At 29.3% G+C, this 6,942-nt stretch overlaps 1 protein-coding gene across 1 annotated transcript in view; it reads left to right on the plus strand.

The window, feature by feature from the left end:
• Positions 1-6,047: 6,047 nt before the first annotated feature.
• The window catches only part of LOC107439390 (F-box/LRR-repeat protein 20), a gene marked incomplete in the record, with an annotated part of 19,333 nt that continues 18,438 nt past the window's right edge, over positions 6,048-6,942 (plus strand). The window contains 1 exon segment of the mRNA XM_043043557.2: positions 6,048-6,174.

A 6,942-nucleotide genomic window follows, 5' to 3' on the forward strand; every position in this document is an offset into this window, starting at 1 on the left:
AATGGGCTTTGCAATAAAATTAAAGGGAAAAATACAAGATATTTAAAAAATCTCTTTCAGGCCAAAGGACCTTATAAACTACGTTAAACAACAAATTATATCATGATTTTAGCCCCCTCCCCTTCAAAAAAGAAAACTTCAAAATGCGTAAATGTTGAGTGCTATACATAAAGTTAAGGAAGTGGTCGGCAAATTTTGCTCGGCATATGGCCTGCTCACTCTATAATATGGCCTCAGATTGCTGTCTACAAGGATAGAAGAAAATATCTTTAACTGAAAGTATCATATTCTGTTCAAATGGCATACCAATTTTAAATGGATATTTTTAATGTAAGGCAAATTGATCAGGTAAAAGTAAAATCTGTAAAGATTTACATTATTCTTCATTTTATATAAAAATGCGGTAGTTTAAAGTTTTTATAAAATTAAATATTTTTTTATTTCTATTTTTTCTCTTTTAATGTTTTTACAGTTTTTTGAAGCCTAGATAAAAAAATCATATACAAAACGCTAATAACTTATAGATTTTTAGTTTTATAGCTTTTCTTTATCTTATTCGATTCAGTGTGAAATTATATATATATATACAAAACAATGCTTTTCAATATAGGATTTGCCAATGGGTATATTTAGATTGCTATGCACACAAGTGGTAGAATTGTTTTTATTCTATTTTCAAATTTTGTCGCACATATTNGAATGGTACAATTATGTTTAGATTTGAACCCAAATTACAATAACAAAACTGCATAGAATATTAGGCTTGTTCACACATCGCCTCGTAGTCATAACATAAGCGGAGGGATACACCGGAAATTTTCTAAATTTCTTCCGGTTTAAGGACGCTTGTTATTGTTTACATTAGACCACCCATCCATAAAATTAAATATTTTTTATTTTTATTTTTTCTATTTTAATGTTTTTACGGTTTTTTGAAGCCTAGATAAAAAAATCATATACAAAACGCTAATAACTTACAGATTTTCAGTCTTATAGCTTTTCTTTATCTTATTCGATTCAATGTGAAATTATATATATATACGAAACAATGCTTTTCAATATAGGATTTGCCAATAGGTATATTTAGATTGCTATGCACACAAGCGGTAGAATTGTTTTTATTCTATTTTCAAATTTTGTCGCACATACTTAGTTTCCGATTCTATTTATATGAAATTTAACCCTAAAAATTTCGTTCGGTATACATTGCAATTTCTTCAAATAAATAAATAAATGATGAAAAAAATAATAAAATAAATAAATAAAAATAAATAAAAAAAAATATATTTGATTTCGTTAGGATCTTTTTGAACAGACTACTATTTAGCAATAGAGCAAAAAGTTAATCCATAGTTATATTGTATTCATTATAAAAAAAAAAATTTTAACTTTACGTTTAACTAAAGGTTTTACATAAAATTTACAATAAAGGTAAATTTAACTTTTAAAACGTTAATAACTGTAAAACAGTAATTAAATATCTTTATGATAAAATGTTTCATAATAATGTTGCAAAATCATGATGAGGAAAAAAATACACTTTCAATTTTAAGACTTTAATATAGAATTATAAAGAAAAACAAAAGCGGAATAATAAATTGAGAATAATATTAAGAAAGGATGATTAGTAAATATTACTATAAGAACAAATAAATAAGGACTAAATTTATAAATGCACTACTTTTGTAACTTATATTAATTTTATTCTGATGACAAGCAAAGATTTCTGAAACTTTTTTTGTTTGTTAGTGATCTTATTTTTTTACTCACATTTGTTTCCAATGAAAATGCGTTAAACGTGGTAAGGTGATAATTATCTTTTCTTGGTATTAAAAAAAGACAGTTCTTTTTATATGTTCTACAAACTAAAACCTTTATAACTAATACGTTATTAGATCATCGGTCTACTTTATTTTTACTTCTTCGATTAAAAAAAAACATGTAGGAAACATTACTATTTCGATTATCTCAATGGATGGTGTTTTCAATATAAATGCGAACAACATTCTCGAGCTCTTGACCTGCTTTCCTTCCGGTTACAAAGCATACAGCTGCTTATTACTTTGGAAGGAATATTTTAATTTATTGTTTTCTTTCATAAATAAATGTTTACTTAATAATAATACGGGTTGTCCTTTCACAAAAAAGTGACACTGGACTAAAATAATAAAATAGATGATAAAATTACAAGTTCGAATGATCGATCGAATACTATTTAATCATATATAAAATTAGCTCTAATATAGGAAGATAGGATTCAGGAATCTAGCGTTTTCCAGCACGCCAGTATTATATTGTATCTTTCTAGTGTAAAATAAAATATTTTTGCTACCTGAGAAGTGACATCAGCTTAGACATCTCTATTAAATTTTTATTTTTAAAAATCTTAAGTTTTAAAAAATTTAAAATCCATGTTTAAAAAATTTAAAAATCTATGCTAAGAGTTAAATATGGTTACGTGTTATTTCTCTTGCTTTCTCTCCTCTCTCCCTCTCTACTTTTGTTTGATATTTCCTCAAACGCGAAATAAAGATCTAGGGAGAGAAAAATATGTATTCTACAGCAATAGATAGTCAGTTATTTAAAAGGGGAAAAAAAAGCCCTAAGAAAGAATTCACCTTAGAATTTTTTTTATAAAGAGATAATGAACAGATTATAGCCTTGTAAAATCGAAGAAAATTGTTGAAAAATCCTTATGAGTTCAATATTTTAACAATGGATGATTATTGAAAGATTGAAGTCTCTCTCTCTTTTTTTTAGCTAAATTGGAAATCAAATATTATATGGAATTAAGTTTATTTCTAACAGAATTCTAATTTAGATAAACATTAATACGGATCAGCTATGATTTCTCGGTGATACCATGTTATCTACAACATTTAACAGTTAAGTCACTATCACTCTATTAAACGTTCAAAATTTATGCGACGTGAAAACGTACTCATTTATCGCAAAATTTGAGGTCAGTTAGAATCTACTGTTTTTATTTCCTTCACAGAACTCCTTGAAAAGATAAAAACGTCTTTGAGTTCGGTTGTATACGTCTTTACCTATTTCGATTAGATAATATTTGCGTGATTCTTTTCGGGAATAACAACAGATCATTAAATTGATCTTAACTGTCAATCCATTTGTTATTTGCTCCCACATTTTTACGACGTATGGACAATGATTGATGCAGGATGTAAATACAATTTGATTCAGTTATCATAAATGCCTCATTCATTAACTTTTTCACGGCTTTTTTAAGGACCACGGAAAATATAAAATTATTTCATTTTTGTCACGTTTTTCATTTTCATTTTTGTAAAGATTTAAGGAAAAAATTATTTCATTTTTGTCACGTCTGTAACAAAACGCATAAGTTAATTTTTTCTTCTTTAAAAAAAAAAAAATCCTATTTAAGGAAGTAGTTGGTAACTTAACTAAATTATTTCTGGTGTATTTTTTTCAAAGTGATCTTTGATAAAACACCATCATCTTCTGTCTCAGATGATGATGGAAGTGTTGAAAATTTAACGTTACCCGGTGGTCTCCTATGAACCTAAGTCACGAAGGCAAGCAGCATTACCCTCGACACAGTGAATGCCCGTTCCTACAGTGGGCCACATTCACGCATCAAGGACAGCTGGCAGAGAGAAGCTTGAGTGGGACTTGAATCCGCAACTAATGACTTCTCAGTCGGACACGCTAACCACTCAGTCATCTAGTCTGCGTAGAAATACATTTTATTTTGCCCTAAACACAATCACCCAGAATGTAGATCACGCAGACATAAAGGTGGATATTTTGCAAATTTTTCTATAATTTTTGCACTGCATTAATTAAGAGTGATATCATATTAAAGTATATTCTGCAAACACCCATTAATATCTAGAAATATTGCTAGAAATTTTTTTTAAAAATTAATGTGTCCAAAACAATCACTCTAGAGGCGAGCATATTTAGGACTGACGTAAGACTGAGCACTTCTCAATTTTTTGTCTTACATCTAGTCCCGTATTTGAAACCGGTTTTTCATTTAAATATGGTCCCTAACTTTTCAGAAAACACCACATGTGTCTGAATTATTTAACTTTTTAAGAAAAAAAAATCTTATTTCATCAAAAATACACTCACATATTGCGCTAACATAACTAGGGTGGATATTTCAGCAAATTTCTTAAAAATTTTCAGTTCGCATAATTCTTTTGAAACTGGTTTCATATTAAAATGTTGGCATTATGTTTTCAGAAAAGAAAAACATGCATGTCTAGAAATATTTAAAGTGAATTCTGAAAATAATCTTATTTCATCTAAACAATGCACTAACGCTAGGGGTGGGGGGGGAGAGGGATAAGACTGAAAAGTGGGAGGAGACCGGGTACATAAATTGGATCGAAATTAATTCTATTTTCTAGCAAACAAACTTTGGATTACATTTTACTAGTCAAGGAAGAGGAGCAACCGTATTGGCGTCTTGTTATTGATTAATTCACGTCATCTGTGTAGATAAGTTTGTTTTACTTTGTCAACTCTCTAATGTTCTTTTATTTTTTAAGCTATCCTTATTTAATAGCCATTACAGTTACAAAAATTATTTTTAATCCATCTTATTATGCGTTTACTAAAGATTCCTACCTTAAAACTATAAGAATTTAGTCCGATATTAGTCCAATATATAAACAGTATTATGTTATGTTTCGATAACCTCTGCTCTTTGTATAATGCCCGGTACGTGCCAGTTTACCCCCTCCCCTCTTTTTGCGTCAATACTGGGTTCACGAAAACTACAGTGTAACGGAGAAAGCAGATAACTTACATCCAAGGTTGAGCAAAGGTCTTATGGGCTCCAGGATAAAATTTATTGTGGGGCGGAAAAATCCAAAGTTTGTTCGCTTTTAGCACAAAAAGACTTATTCTCATATTTTGCAGAGTTTTTTAAGACTCCTAATACGAAACTGTAATTTTTATATAGATATAAAGAAATTCTCTGCAATCTTCTTAAAAAAAACTAATTAACAAACACTATAATTTTTTGTAAAAAATTTTGGTCGGTCACTCTCAGAAGTTATGGGCCTGGGACAATATTTCTCACTCATCCCTTGAGTATGGCCTTGACTGCATCACATTTAAATTACATGCATAATTTTCTTAAATTTTCAGAAAATTATAGAAAATAAACTTACTTCGTCCCAAGTACACTACCTCCAGGGCACTCATAATAAGCTTCGTACGGAGATCGTCAAGAAGTTAAGAGTTGTAAACATTATTGTTTACAACTCTTAACTTTTCCTAACTTTTTTTTTTACTTTTCGTTATCTTCATTTTAACCGATTTTTATTATATAATTTTTTCTTCTTTTGTAGGTACTGTGATAATCAGCTCTAGAAATGAGTGGACAAAAAAAAAGGGGAAAAAAAATAGATAGGGAGATGGCCAAGGCTCTTGGTACGGAGAGTGTCTACCCCCTCCCTCCGAATGAAAGTTTTGATTAAAAATGGGAATACTACCTCCTTAACCATTAATAGAGCCATTTTCTTATAGTAATATTATGTCTGATTAATTTTGGGATTGCGATTGATAAAAAGAAATTTATTTCGATTACTATACTTAAATTTAATTTATTTTTTAAGCCATTTTTGGGGGTAGAAATTTTTTGAAATGTTATCCTCTTTAAAGAAATGGGCATAAAATTGAACTTCTGTGACTATAAATAAATAAATTCTGTGTTTATAAATACCAATGCACTCGACGAGAAATGATCAAATGCATGAACGCGTTACACACAAGTGAAAATAGCTCCTCAGAGTCAGTTTCTCTTTTTGACTCCTCACCGACCTTCAGTACCCACATCATTTACTATTGCCCTCTTCAATGTTTTCGCCTATTTCTTTGAAGTTATTAATAGATGTCTTACACAGAAAACGTTCTATATTGTTTCGTATATTTGTGTTCTTCAAGAAAACTGATTTCACATAGATTGTCCAAGAAGACTGCAAATACAGATTGAGTAACCACCCAAATTATTCTAAGCTAAAATTTAGGTGTCTCCTCGCTAATCACGTATAAAGGCAATTTCCTCGATTTTTTTTAAAAACTTGCAATGGCAACGCTCTGTAAATTGTTTTTATTTACATTCTACTGCAAAATTTTGTAGTTTCGGCATTGCAGAATAATCGACGTTTTTAAAAGGTAGTGTATAGAGTGAGGATGCCTGTGAATCCTCAGGAAACAGGATGACCCTTCCAGGCATGTTTTCAAGCATGCGCAGTATACTAATCATAATGAGTAACGCCTCCTCCCTGTCCTTCCTAGTCAGATGACTACGCGATAGAAAATGGCGAGAAATGGCATTTCAAAAATGTGACTACTTCAAATTTATCCAAAACTAATCAAGGATTACATAAAGGGTATGTGACTATACTTTATTCAAAATATTTATTATCTGCCTTTTCACTAGAAATTTATACCTCCTTAAGAGTTGAATGATCATTTCTTTAAAATATTTGACTAACGAAAATCTTTATTTGATGTCAAAATGTGCAATGACTGGTGGATTACCAGAGGAAACCCGAATAGAGAATGATTTTTAAATTTAAATATGTTTATGCAATCCTTTGTAATAGTATTTAACGAGCATTTAATAATATATAGAGAAAAGGCAGCAATAAATATATAGAATAAAATATATTTACTACTCATAATACTGTGTTCCCTTTTGTTCACTCATTGACTCAATAGAATATTCATAAGATTGCCATAAATGACATAAGAAAAATAAATAAAAAAACATTTCATCAAAGCAATATATTATTTAAGCAATAATGAACTTCTACTCACTGTTATAAAAAAATACTTTATTTTCTTATAAAAAACATTAAATTTTCAGAGTTTATTTCTTATTCCCAAAAATTCGTTTGAAATTAAATATTTATATATAAAAATATAGGGTTTTTTTTT

Source organism: Parasteatoda tepidariorum, chromosome 8 (genome assembly GCF_043381705.1).
Source record: "Parasteatoda tepidariorum isolate YZ-2023 chromosome 8, CAS_Ptep_4.0, whole genome shotgun sequence".
NCBI classification, from domain to species: Eukaryota; Metazoa; Arthropoda; class Arachnida; order Araneae; family Theridiidae; genus Parasteatoda; species Parasteatoda tepidariorum.